Here is a 19,795-nt window from a genome sequence, read left to right on the forward strand (position 1 = left end):
AGGAAGTATGAGAACTATATAACTAGTCCTGGTCCCTATATATACAATCTGTCGACAGTAAATGTACTACAGATTGCACACATCTAGGAATATGGAGTCATCCCATAGCATTTTATGCTAGTCTATAAATTGGATTTTGGATTGCACATTTTGTGCTTGACATTGACGTCTGTGTGTTTTGCTGCAGATCTTCAGTGAGGACAGATTGGTGAGATGGATTTATGGAGCTTCCTCATACTGACTTCCCTGTGGATTGTGGGCCATGATCAGGCCATCACCCCTGCTGAATGTGGGGTTTACGGAAGACAACCAGGTATAGCACCTACATTACTTCTACATTTCACCTCTTGTTTACTGTAGCTAATCCTAACCATCTCAGCTTCATCCAAGACAGTGTTTATGATAAAGGATTTGAGGTGGGCCTCCCGAGTGGCAAGTCGGTCTAAGGCACTGCATCGCAGTGCTTGAGGCGTCATTACAGACCCAAATTCGATCCCAGGCTGTGTCACAACTGGCCGTGTTAGGGGAGGGTTTGGCCGTGGGGGCTTTAATTGGCTCATCACACTCTAGCGACTCCTTGTGGAGGGCCAGGCACCTTCAGGCTGACTTCGGTCATCAGTTGAATGGTGTTTCCTCCAACGCATTGGTGCAGCTGGCTTCTGGGTTATGCAGGCGGGTGTTAAGAAGCGCGGTTTGGCAAGTTTTGTTTCGGAGGATGCATTACTCGACCTTCGCCTCTCCCGAGCCCTTTGGGGAGTTGCAGCGATGAAACAAGATCGTAATAGGATCATAATTGGATTGCAAAAAGGGGGTAAAATAAACAAAAAAAGGGTTTGTGGTGGATAGGATTATAGTCTTGTTATTTGAATCATATCTGAAACAGCTATATCGCTTCAGAGCAGGGTCACTTAAACTATAGTGGTTTACCTGTATACATTAGCTCAGAATACATTTGAATGTTTTTATCTTACTCAGTTTTTATCTTACTCAGTGTCTTCCTGCATCTATCAGAATACACAGACATCTCTGTGGTCTGGGGGACCTCCTCCATTGACCTCGCTATACAAATCTGCCCTGCCATCTAGTCTGTTGATCCTGAACCACATCATGGATAACACAGTCTGTAAGGGAACTCTGAACACCTGAGTGATTCATTCTGTCCTCAGATTCAGCTTTCCCCTTTGCCAAGGGGACGCCTGCGGGAGTGTCTTCTTGGTGATTATTAATAGGATAATGTTTATGTATGCTCTCCTCTGCCCTGGAGGAGTGTTGTGATAGAGGGAAGGCTCACAGCACCACTGAGCTTGACTGAGGGGAATGAGGGAGCAGAGAATGTATGTTTCTGTCAGAGGTTTTGACTCCTGTCAAACTTTTAAAACATTTGAAACTTACCTTATCACGAGCTAGAAAGTAACACTAAATTGAACGCCCATTTACGCTAAAGAACAGGTGATGGCTTTCAGTCTAAAAGAAACTTCAAGGGAATGAGAGATCTCGTTTTCTGGTTTGCTTGTGTGCTGAAGAGATGTCCTTCTGACAGAGAAAAATGCTATTTTGTACACACTATTGCACACAGTAACCTTCAAAGCCAGGAACAGGCTTTGTTTGTGTTCCAGGAACAGGGATATTCTCAGACTTCTTCAGCCTCCAGACGTTCAATGTGAGCACCGTGGTCCGATCATACGACCCCAACATTGGAACAGTCACATACAATGCTGAGCTCAAGTACTTTTACTCCTGTGCTTACCCTCTGGAGTACCTCGTCAAGAACACCCTAGTGGACGTGTAAGTGAAAAGATTTACTGGATATATCGCTTACATTTGAAAATCAGACACTGCTCCGCAATTGAAACTGGGCACCCATACAGTTGTTTTGTTTGCAGCATGGTATTACACAGCTCAAACACAGTTCAAAGCAGTTGATCTTTCTGTGGGGAGAGTGTTAGCCTGAGTCCTGCTGTAGTAATCAGTCAGCTACACTGGATCTAGGTACTCTGTCTGACCTTTCTCTTTTCCCCTCTTCAGGTCAGCCTCCTCCATTACTATGAAGAACAACAATGGTAGCTTCATCAGTGAGTTCATCATCTGAGCAATGTCCTGTTAAGGTTAGGACAACACAACCAGCACCTACGTAACACCATTCATGACGTACACACGGCTGCGACATGGCAAAGTGCCAATTTGCCAATGTGCTCTCACCTTATAAAATAACTCTAAACCTCTACCAACATGTGTAAACATGCCTGATCATATGTCTGATCTTATGTAAGTGTGCTTTTATAATGGTGCCATCTTCCATTCTTCCATCACCAGGATGCAAACTATACCACACCCCTGGTTATCCTTTCTCTGGTTATTGAGGACTAATGTCTACATTCAGGTTTTAGCTGCCAACCTGACTTGCCAGTAAGAACCTTCTTGTTGTGTTCCCTCTTAGCCTTGGTAATAATTAATAATCGAACAGTTTTAGAATGTGTATAAAGGGTTCTAGTTGTGATCTGAATTGTCTGACTCAGTTCTGATGACCTCACTCTTTCTCTACAGATACCATGTGCTTCTGGACTGATGGTATGTGTCCGTCTCCCCAATGCTCTCCATCTTAACATTCTTTCATCTCTTTGTATCGTAAGTCAATAACGAAAAACCAATCTTCAATCAAATATTGAAAAAGTGTTAGTTGCCCAGTTCATATCAAATGAGTATTCATTGATTTTGTTTTTTTTATTTTATATCACCTTTCTTTAACCAGGTAGGCTAGTTGAGAACAAGTTTTTATTTGCATCTGCGACCTGCGAATAAACAAGCGTACAGTCAATAACACAATAGAAAAAAAGAAAGTCTATATTTAAGTCTATATATTGTAATACTGGGCTTGATTAAACATTTTGCCTCCTTTGCAATCAGACACAGTGCACCTGCTCACTAGATAATTTAACTATCTCTATCCAGGTTCCTCTTTATCTAGTAAGCTCAATGCAAAATAGAGGAGTAGCCACTTTGTCTAGGCACCAAGGGGCCATATTTAGTCATTAATCATCTTTCTGTATCTAGCAGTCTGTAGTCCTGCCTGTGTGCAAATGGACAATTGTGAGGTGAGGTTCACCTTTTTTGTAAAGCTGCTCCATTGATCAGATGACCACCATGCTGGAGAATGGAGACAGCCAGAAGGCCTGTTTCTACTCTGTGATTGCACCACTTGCAGCAACTTCAAGGTACAGTACTATTGATCTGACCACACAACTTTAGGCCCAATCCATCCACAACAGATGTCACAGCTTTAGTTGTTGTCAGATTTACAAATTAAAGTAAAAAAGTTAGAAAACGAAGGGTATCCTCCAGAAGTCACATTTGGCCTGTCTAAGTTTACAGCCCGGTCTCATACACTAAACATAACATAGTAAACGAGGGACACTGTTTGGTATGGTTATATGAGAGGTGGATAGGTAGGCGTACAACGCAAATGTCTAGCAACCCAAAGAGTCCTATTTTTGTAACATATCATAGGAATTATAATTCGTAACATATCATACGAAATGGATGATGGACGTCCAAAATAATACATTCCATACGTAACATACGTGCCAATTTCAGTGTTCCGGATTTTTGTTTTCTATGTTATCTCTACCCTCACCTCAGGACCCATCAAGACCATGGCAGAGAGCTGTATGTCCACTCTCTATGTACCTACAGTATATTCTATATAGCAATATGCTCATAATAGGACGTTATATCTTTCCTAAAAGACATTTGTTAATGTAATGATAATTTCACCATCATTATGTTCAGTGGGCCTATCTATTGTTTTCCAATTCAATTTCCAATACTAACATGTAATGCCAATTTGTTTGGAATAATCTTATGAATACTGTTTTTCTGGGGGGTTTTCAGTCTCTCTTACTTCCAAAGAAGAGGGTACGTTTTTCTTTATCAAGTTAACTCTACTATCATATGACAAATTAGTGACAGCAAATCCTTTGCTTTTAAAGTTGTTGACATCATTCTAACAGGAAGGTCAGAGTTGCTCAGATGGGAAGGAGCTTTTCCACTGGTTGTTGGTGTAATGTGTCATGTTGCTCCCTCTCCCCTTTGTGCACAGCGCTTTCTTGTGGCCAAGGGAGCAGCTTGGGTATGTCTGTTGGCCTGGGGATTGCTGTATCAGTTCTCATTGTGGTTGGTGTGTCTGCTCCACTGATGGCTGCAACCGGTTAAGCTAATTCCAGTGTCTAAGACTACCATGCCAAAGCCCTTTGGTCATCAGAAGATAGAGACATGACATGAGATTGACAGAGTAGCATTTCAATACTGGTGGAGGTGTGAAAGTAGTGTTCTCTTCTACTCACTCAACCGTGACTATCGTTTTGGCGTTGTTTACGTTTCTTTGGATCACTTGAGAAACTGTTTCAGGGGTGGTAACATGAATATTCTCATTGGTTTAAAGCCTTATGGCTCTCCTAGTTAATAACTGTGTTATACCCGGATAAAGCACTAAATAAACTTCAGTTAGTGCTAAATACGGCTGCTAGAATCCTGACAAGAACCAAAAAATGTGATCCTCTTACTCCAGTGCTAGCCTCCCTACACTGGCTTCCTGTTAAGGCAAGGGCGGATTTCAAGGTTAGACTGCGAACCAACAAAGCATTACATGGGCTTGCTCCTACCTATCTTTCCGATTTGGTCCTGCCGTACATACCTACACATACGCTACGGTCACAAGACGCAGGCCTCCTAATTTTCCCTAGAATTTCTAAGCAAACAGCTGGAGGCAGGGCTTTCTCCTATAGAGCTCCGTTTTTATGGAATGGTCTGCCTACCCATGTGAGAGACGCAGACTCAGTCTCAACCTTTAAGTCTTTACTAAAGACTCATCTCTTCAGTAGGTCATATGATTGAGTGTAGTCTGGCCCAGGAGTGTGAAGGTGAACGGAAAGGCTCTGGATCAACGAACCGCGCTTGCTGTCTCTGCCTGACCGGTTCCCCTCTCGCCACTGGGATTCTCTGCCTCTAACCCTATTACAGGGGCTGAGTCACTGGCTTACTGGTGCTCTTCCATGCCATCCCTAGGAGGGGTGCGTCACTTGAGTGGGTTGAGTCGCTGACGTAGTCTTCCTGTCTGGGTTGGCGCCCCCCCTTGGGTTGTGTCGTGGCAGAGATCTTTGTGGGCCTTGTCTCAGGATGGAAAGTTGGTGGATAAAAGATATCGCTCTAGTGGTGTGGGGGCTGTGCTTTGGCAAAGTGGGTGGGGTTATATCCTGACTGTTTGGCCCTGTCCGGGGGTATCATCGGATGGGGCCAGAGTGTCTCCTGACCCCTCCTGTCTCAGCCTCCAGTATTTATGCTGCAGTAGTTTGTGTCGGGGGGCTAGGGTCAGTCTATTATATCTGGAGTACTCCTGTCTTATCCGGTGTCCTGTGTGAATTTAAGTATGCTCTCTTTCTTTCTTTCTTTCTTTCTCTATCTTGGAGAACCTGAGCCCTAGGACCATGCCTCAAGACTACCTGGCATAATGACTCCTTGTTGTCCCCAGTCCACCTGGCCGTGCTGCTGCTCCAGTTTCAACTGTTCTGTCTGCGGCTACGGAACCCTGTCCTGTTCACCGGACGTGCTACCTGTCCCAGACCTTCTGTTTTCAATTCTCTAGAGACAGCAGGAGCGGTAGAGATGCTCTCAATGATTTGCTATGAAAAGCCAACTGACATTTACTCCTGAGGTGCTGACTTGTTGGACCTTCAACAACTACTGTGATTATTATTATTTGACCATGCTGGTCATTTATGAACATTTGAACATCTTGTCCATATTCTGTTATAATCTCCACCCGGCACAGCCGGCCTGGTTCCTCTCTAGGTTTCTTCCTAGGTTTTGGCCTTTCTAGGGAGTTTTTTCTAGCCACCGTGCTTCTACACTTGCATTGTTTGCTGTTTTGGGTTTTAGGCTGGGTTTCTGTACAGCACTTTGATATATCAGCTGATTTAAAGAAGGGCTATATAAATACATTTGATTTGATTTGATTTAACAAGTAGGATGAACCGTGACTGTGGTAAACACAGATAGTTGACTACTGACCCTGTAAGAAACCTAATCTTTAGTTGGATAGGCAACATGGACAGTGTAATGTGTATGTACAATCCAGAGCTGCATTTTAAAGTTGAATTCAAAACTTAATATTATTGTAATCTTGATTTTTGTTGCATGTTATATAGAATTTAAGATTAGTTGCAAATGACTGTACCTTGCAATCAAGTGATCTCAGATGCCATAAGGATGAGTGAAAATGATACGTGTACTTTAAAAAAAATCTGTATTCCAGAAAGATTACTAAAAGTTAATGTTAAGATTAATTTTGTTATTTAATTAAGTCATGACCTTTATATCCAAAGGAAGTGAGACTAAGGACTGCAAACTTTTCCTGTCTAAAATAGGACTTTTTCAAATAATATCACATATATGACGACCTATAATTTTCTGACGACCTATAATTCTTGTATCATGGATACTCAGGTAGGTTTCTGTTGCTTTACTTTGGATTGATGCTTAAAAACTTGTAACGAATCTCTTCGTTGTCTGAGGAGGAGTAGGAAGGATCCGACCAATATGCAGCGTGGTAAGTGTCCATGTTAATTTATTAGACTGAACACACAAAACCAAAATAACAAAGTGAAAGTAAGAAACTAAACAGTTCTGTCAGGTGAATACACGAAACAGAAAACAACTACCCACAAATCATAGTGGGAACACAGGCTACCTAAGTATGGTTCTCAATCAGAGACAACGATTGACAGCTGCCTCTGATTGCAAACCATACCAGGCCAAAAGCAGAAATACAAAACACATCAAATGCCCACCCCAACTCACGCCCTGACCACACTAAAACAGAGACATAAAAAAGGAACTAAGGTCAGGACGTGACAATGGCTTAGATCCCGCTAACGGGATCGATATGACAACAGCCAGTGAAAGTGCAGGGCGCCAAATTCAAAACAACAGAAATCTCATTATTAAAATTCCTCAAACATACAACTATTTTACACCATTTTAAAGATAAACTTGTTGTTAATCCCACCACAGTGTCCGACTTCAAAAAGGCTTTACGACGAAAGCACACCAAACGATTATGTTAGGTCTGCACCTAGTCACAAAAACACAGCCATTTTTCCAGCCAAAGAGAGGAGTCACAAAAAGCAGAAATAGAGATAAAATGAATCCCTAACCTTCGATGATCTTCATCAGATGACACTCATAGGACTTCATGTTACACAATACATGTATGTTTTGTTCGATAAAGTTCATATTTATATCCAAAAATCTCAGTTTACATTGGCGCGTTACGTTCAGTAATGTTTTGCTTCCAAAATATCCGGTGATTTTGCAGAGAGCCACATCAATTTACAGAAATACTCATCATAAATGTTGATGAAAATGCAAGTGTTATGCATGGAACTTTAGATAAACTTCTCCTTAATGGAACCGCTGTGTCAGACTTCAAAAAAGCTTTACCAAAAAAGCACACCATGCAATAATCTGAGTACAGTGCTCAGACAACAAAACAAGCCATACAGATATCCACCATCTTGTGGAGTCAGCAGAAGTCAGAAATAGCATTATAAATATTAACTTACCTTTGATGATCTTCATCAGAATGCACTCCCAGGAATTCCAGTTCCACAATAAATGTTTGATTTGTTTGATAAAGTCCATCATTTATGTCCTAATACCTCTTTTTTGTTCGGGCGTTTAGTACAAAATCCAAACTCACGAGGCGCGGGCAAGTCCAGGCGAAAGTTCAGACAAAAAGTCATATTACAGTTCGTAGAAACATGTCAAACGAAGTATAGAATCAATCTTTAAGATGTTTTTAGCATAAATCTTCGATAATGTTTCAACCGGAGAATTCCTTTGTCTGTAGAAATACAATGGAACAGAGCTAACTCTCACATGAGCGTGCGTGATCAGCTCATGGCACTCAGGCAGAGCCCTGACTCAATCAGCTCTCATTCCCCTCTCCTTCACAGTAGAAGCATCAAACAAGGTTCTAAAGACTGTTGACATCTATTGGATGCATTAGGAAGTGCAATATAACCACATAGACACTGTATATTCGATAGGCAATGACTTGAAAAACTACAAACCTCAGATTTCCCACTTCCTGGTTGGATTTTTTTCTCAGGTTTTTGCCTGCCATATGAGTTCTGTTATACTCACAGACGTCATTCAAACAGTTTTTTGAGTGTTATCTATCCAAATCTACTAATAACTATCCAATTCGCAACTGGGCCTGAGTACCAGGCAGTTTACTCTGGGCACCTTATTCATCCAAGATACTCAATACTGCCCCCAGCCATAAGAAGTTAAAAATCTATGTTGTGGAAACTGTTATCTGAAACCTTTGTATATTTCCAAGAAGTGAATGGTTTTAGTTGTGTATATACACTACACCGCCAAAAGTATGTAGACACATGAAAGTATGCAGACCTTCAAATTAGTGGATTCAGCTATTTCAGCCACATCTGTTCTTGACAGGTGTATAAAATTGAGCTTACAGCCATGCAATCTCCATAGCAAAAAACAACATGGCACTGTCATAGGATGCCATCTTTCCAACAAGTCAGTTTGTCAAATTTATACCCTGCTAGGGCTGCCCTGGTCAACTGTAAGCAATGTTATTATGAAGTGGAAGGTCTAGGAGCAATAACATCTCAGCCATGAAGTGGTAGGCCACACAAGCTTACAGAACAGTACCATGGAGTCTCACTACCGAGTTCAAAACAGCCTCTGGAAGCAACATCAGCACAAGAACCGTTCGTCTGGAGCTTCATGAAATGGGTTTCCATGGCCAATCAGCCGCACACAAGCCTAAGATCATCATGCGCAATCTAAGCATCGGCTGGAGTGGTGTACAGCTCGCCTCCATTGGACTCGTTCTCTGGAGTGGTGAATCACGCTTCACCATCTGCCAGACGGATGAATCTGGGTTTGGCGGATGCCAGAAGAATACTACCTGCCCCAATGCATAGTGCCAACTGTAAAGTTTGGTGGTGGAGGAATAATGGTCTGGGGATGTTTTTCATGTTCCAGGCTAGGCCCCTTAGTTCAAGTAAAGGGAAATCTTAATGCTACAACATACAATGACATTCCAGATGATTCTGTGCTTCCAAATTTGTGACAACAGTTTGTGGAAGGCCCTTTCCTGTTTCAGCATGACAATGCCCCTGTGCACAAAGCAATGTCCATACAGAGATGGTTTGACGAGATTGGTGTGGAAGAACTTGACTGGCCTGCACAGAGCCCTGGCCTCAACCCCATCAAATACCTTTGGGATATATTGGAAAAGGCTAGGCTACTCTACTTGAAGCCAGAGATGCTTGTCTTGTTGCAGAGTTGTGGCCAGTTCTATTTCATGTTAATATCAGAAAACAAATGAAAATTCTGTTAATTGAAACGTTCAAAACTCACTCAAAATGATTGGCAATAACAAATTGACCTCCTCCGACTGGGTTGAAATGGAACTGACCCTAATCCAATTTGTAATTGAAAAATGTAGGGCGGCAAAATAAATGGAGAAATTAAAGAGCCTATTTGATGGAATGTAAACACAGACTGCCATTTCATTACCATACAGTAAACATTTGATAGATTTGTTCATCTGTCATAGGATGATTTTCCTTCTAAGTACAGTACAGTACATGCTGTTCTTTCAGCATCTTCCCACTAGAGGGTATCTAACCACCATTTTCAGTTTTTCAGCATAGTGTTGATGTTGGTGAGTCTATGATTTACTACTACTCTAACAAACGAAGGATATAGTGATAGAGAGGAATCGTCAAAGATAAGCTTGTGCTGTCTGCAATGCAGTGGTAGGGAGTGCCTTTATTGTTTAACTGGCCCTCCAGTAAATTAGAGCACTTAGAGTGCCTTTGGAAAGTCTTCAGACCCCTTGACTTTTCCCACATTTTGTTGCGTGCCTTATTCTAAAATGGATTAAGTAAAAACAAATCCTCAGCACCATTACCATTCCTACGGTGCGTGGGGGTGGCAGCATCATGCTGTGGGGATGTTTTTCAGTGGTACGTACTGGGAGACTAGTCAGGATCGAGGCAAAGTTGAAAGGAGCAAAGTACAGAGAGATCTTTGATGAAAACCTGCTCCAGAGTGCTCAGGACCTCAGACTGGGGCGAAGTTTCACCTTCCAACAGGACAACGACCCTAAGCACACAGCCAAGACAATGCAGGAGTGGCTTTGGAACAAGTCTCTGAATGTCATTGAGTGGCCCAGCCAGAGCCAGGACTTGAACCTGATCGAACATCTCTGGAGAGACCTGAAAATAGCTGTGAAGCAATGCTCCCCATCCAACCTGACAGAATTTGAGAGGATCTGCAGAGATGAATGGGAGAAACTCCCCAAATACAGGTGTGCCAAGCTTGTAGCGTCATATCCAAGAAGACTCAAGGCTGTAATTGCTGCCAAAGGTGCTCCAGTAAAGGATCTGAATACTTATAAAAATGTGATATTTCATTTTTTTTATTAATAATTTAGCAAACATTTCTTATAATCTGTTTTTGCTTTGTCATTACAGGGTATTGTGTAAAGATTGAGGAGGGGAAAAACAATTTAATACATTTTAGAATAAGGCTGTAACCTAACAGAATATGGAAAAAGTCAAGGGTCTGAATACTTTCCGAAGGCACTGTATATCATGATTTGCTCGTGATGTCTCTTCAAAGTAATCTTAGCACCATATTCTTGACAGGTAAAGTGAGTGGTCTGGCTTTGTTTGATAATGGTGTCCTAAAAAATACAAGGTGAATATGTTGTGTGACCTTATTTCTGCCTGAAATAGGGTGGAAAGGTCGAGGCACTGTCCTTAGCCTTTTAAGTAGGCCATATAACAAACTGTGACAGGATGACCCATTTTGAAACAGCAGAAGATAAATCAGTTGTGTAAGTAATCTCCGTAATGATTAGTGTAATTGTGTGTTAGGTATAAATCTCCCCTCTCTTTATAAGGGCTTCTTTATAGGTGAATTAAAATAACAAGGACAGGCGTGTGCTTCTCTAATAGTGTGGATATTAACCTTAAGCTACAGATGGTTCTCTAAAATGTTAATACTCTGGATCTAGTCTAGGGAGTGGTTGGTTTGGAACTCTGTGTTCTGTTTGGTTGCTCTGCTTCTGTTGCTACTGTATTTATCTGGGCCTAACTTGACAGGCCAGATGGAACACATGACCATTACAGTAACACAATAACGCATGCTCATGATGTGATTTGTTTTAGGTAAGTGCCTGTTAGTATTGTTGGGGAAACCAGCTGCCTGCAACCAGTGCCTTGCCTTCCACAGATCCGTGTTGCTTTATATACAGTACAGAATAGAAATAAATCATGCATTCAGTTGAGATTGAATTTTGCCAATGTGGGAGAAAATCCTATGTGGTTTTAGAGTATACACCTTTTTTGAGCCACACTCACCACAGAATGATGGCTTACCACAGAATGACAGAAACAGGAAACAATCACTATCTCAAGAGCTGTCTCACTGGGCACAGACTTCAATTCAACATCTATTTCACATCTGTTCCACGTCATTTCATTGAAATGACGTGGAAAACATGTTGATTCAACCAATGTGTGCCCAGTGGGGTGAGACTAATGAATCTATTGATCCGTCTTTTAGTATAAGAGCACAAGGCGAGACCCAAATGCAGACACAGGAGGCAGATGGATGAGCTCCGATATTTATTAAACCAAAAGGGGTAGGCAGAAGGCAGGTCAGGGACAGACAAGAGTTCATAAACCAGGTCAGAGTCCAAACAGTACCAGGGGATAGGCAGGCTCGAGGTCAGGACAGGCAGTGGTTCAGTGAACAGGTCCGAGTCCAAACAGTACAAAGGGATAGGCAGGCTCGAGGTCAGAACAGTTAGAATGGTCAGGCAGGCGGATTCAGTGTCAGGACAGGCAAGCATCAAAACCAGGAGGGCTAGGAAAAATGACTGGGAAAAATAGAGGCTAGGAGAAACGCTGGTTGACCTGGCAAATCAAGATGAACTAGCACAGAGATACAGGAAACACAGGGATAAATACACCTGGGACTAATGGAGAAAAGAGGAGAAACCTGGAGATGGGTGGAGACAATCACCAAGACAGGTAAAACAGATCAGGGTGTGACATTAAGGGTATTATTACACTGATTCAGCTGTACATTATTTTGGGGATTCTATTGCTGAGCAACTGTTTGCATGGCACTGGACAAGTATGAAGGATTGATAGACCTGGTCTACTGTAATTCAGATCAGCCATATGAAGAGTGAGAGTCTCTCAATTTCACGGATTAAATCAACAAAGCCTTCTCTTTCTTTCTTTACAGACACGTCGCTCTGTCTGTCATAGAGCTCTCATAGAGTGTTAATGTTGGCATGGATACCAGGCAGGTAAACTGCATGGCCCGTAGAACAGATATGACCAGCTGAAGATGCATTAGATGACACATTAGATGTGGCCCCAGAGACACTAGTACACCAGATTTGAAAGAGGATTGGGTTGTGTGCACAATCATGCATGTATGTGTGTATTTGTGCATATGTGCTCACATGTCACGCACATGTGTGTGCCATGTGTGTGTGACTGACAAAGAGAAACCTGACCAGTTGCTCTACAGGTCACCGTGGGCATCTCTTTAGATACAGAGCCTAGACTCACAAATACATGTTTTAACCAGGAGAAGTGTTAGAAGATAAAGGCAGAAAGTTTATAGTCATGCAAAGGTGATTTCTAATCTTATGACCCAAGCACCTGGTTTAGATTTGGAATTTCTCAAATTGTCTACCTATTTTCAGCAGGTATGTGGATATGAGACAACAAGAGGGTTGGGTCTGGCTCTGTCTTTATGCAAACAGTACAGCAGACAAAGTATGTCAAATCCCCCCAAAAGGAGGGGTAATACTACTTTTGAGGAATAGCCCTGCTTGTCTTCTTGACCGCTACACATACGTATTACACATATTTTACTAGACTATTATAAAACTATTGGTAGACTATTATAAAACTATAGGTACCTACAGAAGAGTAGAGTAAAGAAAACCCCTGTGGAATTTCTAGGTGAAGTGGTGGCTACCCAAGAAACAGGATTTGAGTGTCCGATTCACAACTCATCAGGAGTCCACCAAACCCCCTTTAAAGCATGGTGAAGCTCATCTATTGACTCTGGTTTGAGACTTTTACTTATTTCAGAATAAACTTGAACAGCGTTGATCTCTTCCTCTCTCTCTCTCTATGAAATTCGTTCCCCTGTTCCCATCTTGATATCCCATCTAGTCTTAAATACATCTTCTGAAATGGGTAAGATCATCATCACCCTGACCTGCTTCATCTTAACATATTTGTCAAGCAAGCCACCATTCTCTCAACATTGGGCCCTTGTTAATGATTGATGCGGTACCTCTTAATGTGATGGATGAAGCCCCCGCTGCATGCCGGGATAGGGGGCATAAGGCTCCTCCTGTCTACTCTGTGAGTGTAAGTGAAGGGAACACGCCTTGTGTCTGTCTCTCATGGAACAAAGGCACATTTAATTTAAACTCCATCAATAATGCACAGCCAGGCAGACAGAAAGCAGGGAGGGGCTAAGGCAGAGAGGGGGCTGAGGGAGTGGGGGAGCACTGAAGAGCACCAACCTTAATTTGATAGAAGCAACATTTTCTTAAGAATGTGTTTGTCAGATATGCACACAGTAAAGTCTTAGCTTTTGCTTTATCAACACTCACGGCTCATGGCTTTTACAAAAACATGTGTTTCCTTTTAAAAGATTCTGGTGCATCCCTTACAACCTCCTAAGTGGTCATATTATCAGCAAAAGGGAAGTATGTAGAACAGATACAGTGCTGACATTGTCAAGCCAGCACATATATTATGGCAGACCCCTGATTTTGCCATCACAGAGTTAGTAGTCAACAGACTTGCGGGCAGAGAGTGGAGTAGGGAGGATGGGAGGGGGAGTGGTTGAAAGGAAATGTTGTGTGGTGCAATCAGCAGAGAGTAGAGAGTGGGACCATTAGTGTGGAGTGTGTGGCTGGCTGTCTCCCTGCAACCACACCTACTCTACTCTACTGGAGGAACGCATGCCCACTTAGCCCTGCTGACCCAACACTAATGCAGTCTACAGGGGGGCGTAGGGGGAGGTAGGCCAGCCACCCCCACATGGTGTTATCAGAGACACCCTTGGTGCACTCACACAACACAAATGCCCTCTGACACTCAGAGATGGGTGAATGTGCACAAGTCCCCATGTGAGCCGCTGGGAGACCTGAGGGGCAGGATCACCTTTCATAATTAATGGAGGGAGCCAGACATCCCCAAACTGGAGGCAGACTGCCTGGGGTGTGGGCCTGCTAAGCTAAACCAACCTGTTTCATTATGCATATGGTACATAGCATACTGTGACCCAAACTCACTCACAGACAGACAGACAGACAGACAGACAGACAGACAGACAGACAGACCCTCATACTTGTACATTGGCACTTTAACCTTGCAGCCACAGCTACCAAGTTGATGGGGTCCATGTAAATGCATGCCCTCCATGGCGAATAGTAGAGAAGACCCCCCTCTCATCTCACTCAGGTCTTTTGAGTGATTAGGCATGAAAGGGGAACTGGCGAGCTGATCAGGCATAAAGTGCTGGCAAACAGCATTGGGAGAAATCCCCCCTCAGTGCGTGCAGTCAAGTGTCAACTCTCAAGGCGAGGACCTGCAGAGCAAATTGTAATGATTTAAGTGCAAATCAAATGTTATTTGTCACATGCACAGACTACAACAGGTGTAGACAGTACCGTGAAATGCTTACTTACAAGCCCTTAACCAACAATGCCGTTCAAGAAATAGAGTTAAGAAAATATTTAATAAATAAAATAACACAATAAATAACAATAACGAGGCTATATACAGGGGGTACCGGTACCGATTCAAAGTTCTGAGGTACAGGTTAGTCAAGGCACATGTAGGTAGGTATAAAGTGACTATGCATAGATAATAAACTGTGAGTAGAAGCAGTGTAAAAACAAAGGGGGGGTCTCAATGTAAATAGTCCAGGGGGCCATTTGATTGGCGCCAACAGAGATGATCAACTCGCTTCTGGTCCTTAGGAAACTATGCAGTTATTTGTTTTTTTCTGTATTATTTTCTGTATTATTTCTTACATTGTTAGCCCAGGAAATCTCAAGTGTTATGACATTCAGCCGGGAAAAACTATTGGATATAAAAGTGATGACAATTTAACAACATTACGACCAGGAATATGTCTTTCCCTAAGCGGATTCTTTGTTCGGAGCTCCACCCTAGACATGGGATCTTATCCCAGAGGCCGACACAAAACAACGCGGTCGCCGCAGGAGAGGCAGATGGAGTGGCCTACTGGTCAGACTCAGGAGGTGAGCACACCATCCACCGCTCCCGAGCATATTACTCGGCAATGTCCAATCTCTAGATAACAAGGTGGATGAAAGTAGGGCATGAGTTGCCTTCCAGAGAGACATCAGAGATTGTAACTGTCTCTGTTTCACAGAAGCATGGCTCACTTGGGATATGTTGTCAGAGTCGGTACAGCCACCCAGTTTCTTCATGCATCGTGCCGACAGAAACAAACATCTCTCTGGTAAGAAGAAGGGCGGGGGTGTATGCCTTATGATTAACGACTCATGGTGTAATCACAACAACATACAGGAACTTAAGTCCTTTTGTTCACCTGACTTAGAATTCCTTACAATTAAATGCCGACCGCATTATCTTTCAAGAGAATTCTCTTCAATTATAGTCACAGCCGTGTACATCCCCCTCCAAGCAGATACCTCGTCGGCCCTAAAAGAACTTCACTGGACTCTATGTAAACTGGAAACCATACATCCTGAGGCTGCATTTATTGTATCCGGGTATTATTATTTATTTTTTAAACTCTGTTTATTAAGTTTTACACACACACACACAGACAAGACAACACAAAGCAATATAAATAATATACTCAACAAGAAAAAAAAATACAAATAAAAAAATAGCTATAAAGATACCATACTTTAGACAAGTTAAACACACCAGGCAGAAGGCTACAAAGGTTAAAGGGCAATCTATAGTACAGGGACAGAGCAAACACCTCACCATTGTTCCTGTAAACAGTCAAGGGATAAGGGTGGAGAAATGCAACCACTCACAGACAGTCATGGCCACAGACCGACCATCCACTGGAACAAAAATAACGTTTACAATGCTTTCAAATATAAAAAATAGAATGATTATTCATGTAGGCGTGAACAAAATGTAAAAATAACTGGGAAAAACAAGCTCACACTTCAGTCTCTGCCCGGGCAAGATGAACAAGGCATCCGCGGGTCACAATCAATAAGCACATGGACCTTAATGCCCCCCCAGCAAAAACACAGAGAGACGCTCCTCCAAACCTTAAGTCACAGGGGGGTCAAATACAGACTTATTTTAGTTTTAATTGGAATGCCATCCGAGGATGGACTGTTTAAAGTAAGACCGGAATGGAGCCCAAGCCTCATTAAAGCTTGGGGTTCCCACGTGAATTGAATTGAATTTTTTCTAGTTTCAGAGAGCACAACACATCTCTCACCCAATATTTATAAGATGGGGGAGCTGCCATCTTCCAGTTCTGTAGTATTAGCCGTCTAGCTAAAAGAGTTGTATAAGCAATAGTGTCTGACTGGATTCTTGATAGGGGGGTACCCATGGGCAGTACTCCAAAAAGGGCTGTAAGGGGAGACGGATCTATAACAGTGTCATATATATCAGCGAAACATTTAAATATTAATTCCCAGAAACCTGACAGTTTATGACAGCCCCAAAACATGTGCAACAGTGTGGCTGATTCCACTTTACATCTGACACAGGTAGGATCAAAATCAGAGAATATTCTTCCAAGTTTGGCCCCCGACCAGTGGATACGGTGAATGTGGGAGTAAATACTAACTGAGGGAAAAGTTTGAGCGTTTAAATTAGGACTATTTTCTGTTGTCCAGATGCTGGATAAACAACTATAGATAACTGTAAAATGGGTCTATTTGCGGAGAATCTCAGTCAGGTTCATAGCATTGCTGGTATAGTGGTGAGCGTAGCAGTCTTACAAACTGCAATCAAGGGTTCGGTTCCCAGCCGAAGCGTTAATTAAAAATATATATATCTGAGTTCTTGGTGGTAATTAAATTGTTTTGCAGAGAAAGTTATAGTCACTAGTAAAACTTATAGTCACGAGTATTGGTATAAGATATAAACTGAACGTATTAAATAGTTTGTTTGGTTCAAATTGAAAGACTAATTCATTCAACTTAAAATAAGGGTGAAGCGATGTCTGTTCACTAAATTATCTGTTGGGAATAATATATTGGGAATAGAGTCGTAATTAAAATGCGAAATCAAAGATGAGACAGTAACTTAAATCAAATGAATTCTGAATAATAACGGGGAAATAATTACGATAGATTTGTGCCCATCGAAATGTCTTATAAATTTAGCGAATTGGGAGATGAGAAATGTTGATTGATGTTGTAAACTCTAATTCAGGATTCAACAGATGTGATAAATTAGGGTTGGTTCATCGAACCCGAAATACTGTTGCTGCAGACAGCCAACAATTAATTGAAAATCGTTGCGAATTGAGTCGAGGTTGAGCGCTTGTTGATGACATCACTCGCGAGGCTTTCGTCGCCACGGAAATTATGTCTTGACTGGGGGTAACGGAGAAAATGGTTAGTGTCTTTTAGAAGGAAAATGCGTGCATTATTGTTGAGTCACTTTTCAGAAGTTGATAAAAATGTCGAAATACATTTTTAAAAGGAGTATGTAAGTCGTCAGGAAAGATGCTAAAAACTAGCAGCTCATCCGCTAGGTGGGCATCATTGATTTGTGGCGTTTATCTGGACTGTAATTAGGCCATGAGAAAGGGAGATTGAATGTCTGAATCATAAAACATCGTGATAATGGATTCTGATGGTTATTGATTCCTGGTTTGATTGTTTATGTAACACCAGTGAATTTGAGCACTGTTTCCATTATGTGGAACAATGTTAGGGTAATAATGTTGGAAAGCAACCTCTATAGTAAAACATAATTGTATATGTTTCGGGAAACTAGCTAGGTTGAATTTGGTTATTTGAGCTTTTCCCTTGATACGTAGACATATGTAATAGGGGCAAGTTGTTTTTCTGGAGGAACACGCAGATGGTGTTTTGTTTTATTGAGATGTACACGTGAGTTTCTGAGTAATTTTATCATCTGAAGCATTATAGTAGTGAGTTTGTTTTTTGCTGATAAAAGTGGTTTGTTTATTTGGGTACTGAAGATTGGTTATTCTAGGAGTTGATTTAACTTGATTAAGCATTTGTTCTGGTGTGTTTAAGTAGGATTCTTCATACTGGGACGGGTGGAAGTTATCTAAAATATGTGAGTTGAAGGAGCCAAGGGGAAAATACGTTTACATTTTTATTAAATCAGGTTAATTGTATCTAAGGGTAGCATGTTCATTTAAGTAAACATATGCATTGACGTTGTTTAAAACTTTTGATTAATGATTTGAGTTAAAGGGGAATTATCATTAGGTTTAGTTTATAGTTCACTTTTGAGTTCCTGAATCAAAGTGAATGCTAGTTAGAAGTGTTGTGTTCTTCTTGGAAAATTGATGTTTAGGTGTTTCAATTTTGGATGTTTCCTGGGATTATAATCTTGGGGAGAATGAGGCCATAAACGACCAAATTGAAAAAAGGCCTGGAAGTTTTGATTAATCATTAAAGTTTGCAAATATATACACATAAAACATTTGTTAGGACTATTTGTTTTGGTGCAAATGTATTTTAAAGAGGCACACTCAAATATGGAATTTTATGAGTTTTCATTTTATGAGTTTTAAATTACACAAGTGAATTTTGATTTTAAGGATAAAGGGTTCTTTAATATGTCTAATGTAGCATAGAACTTGACTATTAAAGGGTGGGTTGACTTATTGACCTTATCATGACTGTCTTCTGAGGTCTGATCAGCCTCAGGGGAGAGTCATTGGTATAATGAATGTCATATTGAGTTACTCGTTAAGGTAACTAGTTTTAAGGTAAATTCATTATAATGGAGTTTGGGTTAGGGGTTTGGAATTATTGTTTGAATCACTGAAGAGAAAGTGTTTCAGGATTCTGATTTACAATATTAGCTGTGAAGTTTTTGAATGGGCTATTAATGATTTGGTATTGTAACAGAAAAAAACAAAAATCCTATTTATCATTGAGAATAAATAGGGGAAGATGAGATACATTGAGGTTTGGATAGGAGATATATTATGCCAATAGGGCAGGGAATTACGTAGAAAAATAAGTTTCAGTTCTTAGGGGTGATAAATTACTGTAGATAAGGTATTCCACACTTTGCAACATATATTAAATTCATGTTATTGTCAGAATACTGAGGGTCCCTGAAGGAAAGAGCTTGTTAGTGTAGGAAGGATTTTGATATGATTAGCATTTGTTTTGAATTTGTTTGATTATTAGGAGTTTATTAAATAGTATTAAATTTAACAGGAATATAGGACATCTGTGGTGATTTAGGATTATTGTTAGGATTAAGATATTATTAGATTAGAAATGTAAGGACTTGAGAGAGTGCCACACATAGACATGTTTTTTCAATGATTTTAGATAAAGTCAAACAGTTAGAAGCTTAGTGGTATTTGAGAGATATGAGAAAAAAGGGTTATCGGTAAAAATATATATTTAAGAAAATATATAAGTAGCACAGATAGTTCTTAAAGTAGATAA

At 41.1% G+C, this 19,795-nt stretch overlaps 1 pseudogene; it reads left to right on the forward strand.

Annotated features, from left to right (window-relative positions):
• Positions 1–213: 213 nt before the first annotated feature.
• Positions 214–15,471, forward strand: LOC135545069 (zona pellucida-like domain-containing protein 1; annotated as a pseudogene).
• The last annotated feature ends 4,324 nt before the right edge of the window (positions 15,472–19,795 follow it).

This window comes from Oncorhynchus masou, chromosome 9, assembly GCF_036934945.1.
Source record: "Oncorhynchus masou masou isolate Uvic2021 chromosome 9, UVic_Omas_1.1, whole genome shotgun sequence".
NCBI lineage: Eukaryota > Metazoa > Chordata > Actinopteri > Salmoniformes > Salmonidae > Oncorhynchus > Oncorhynchus masou.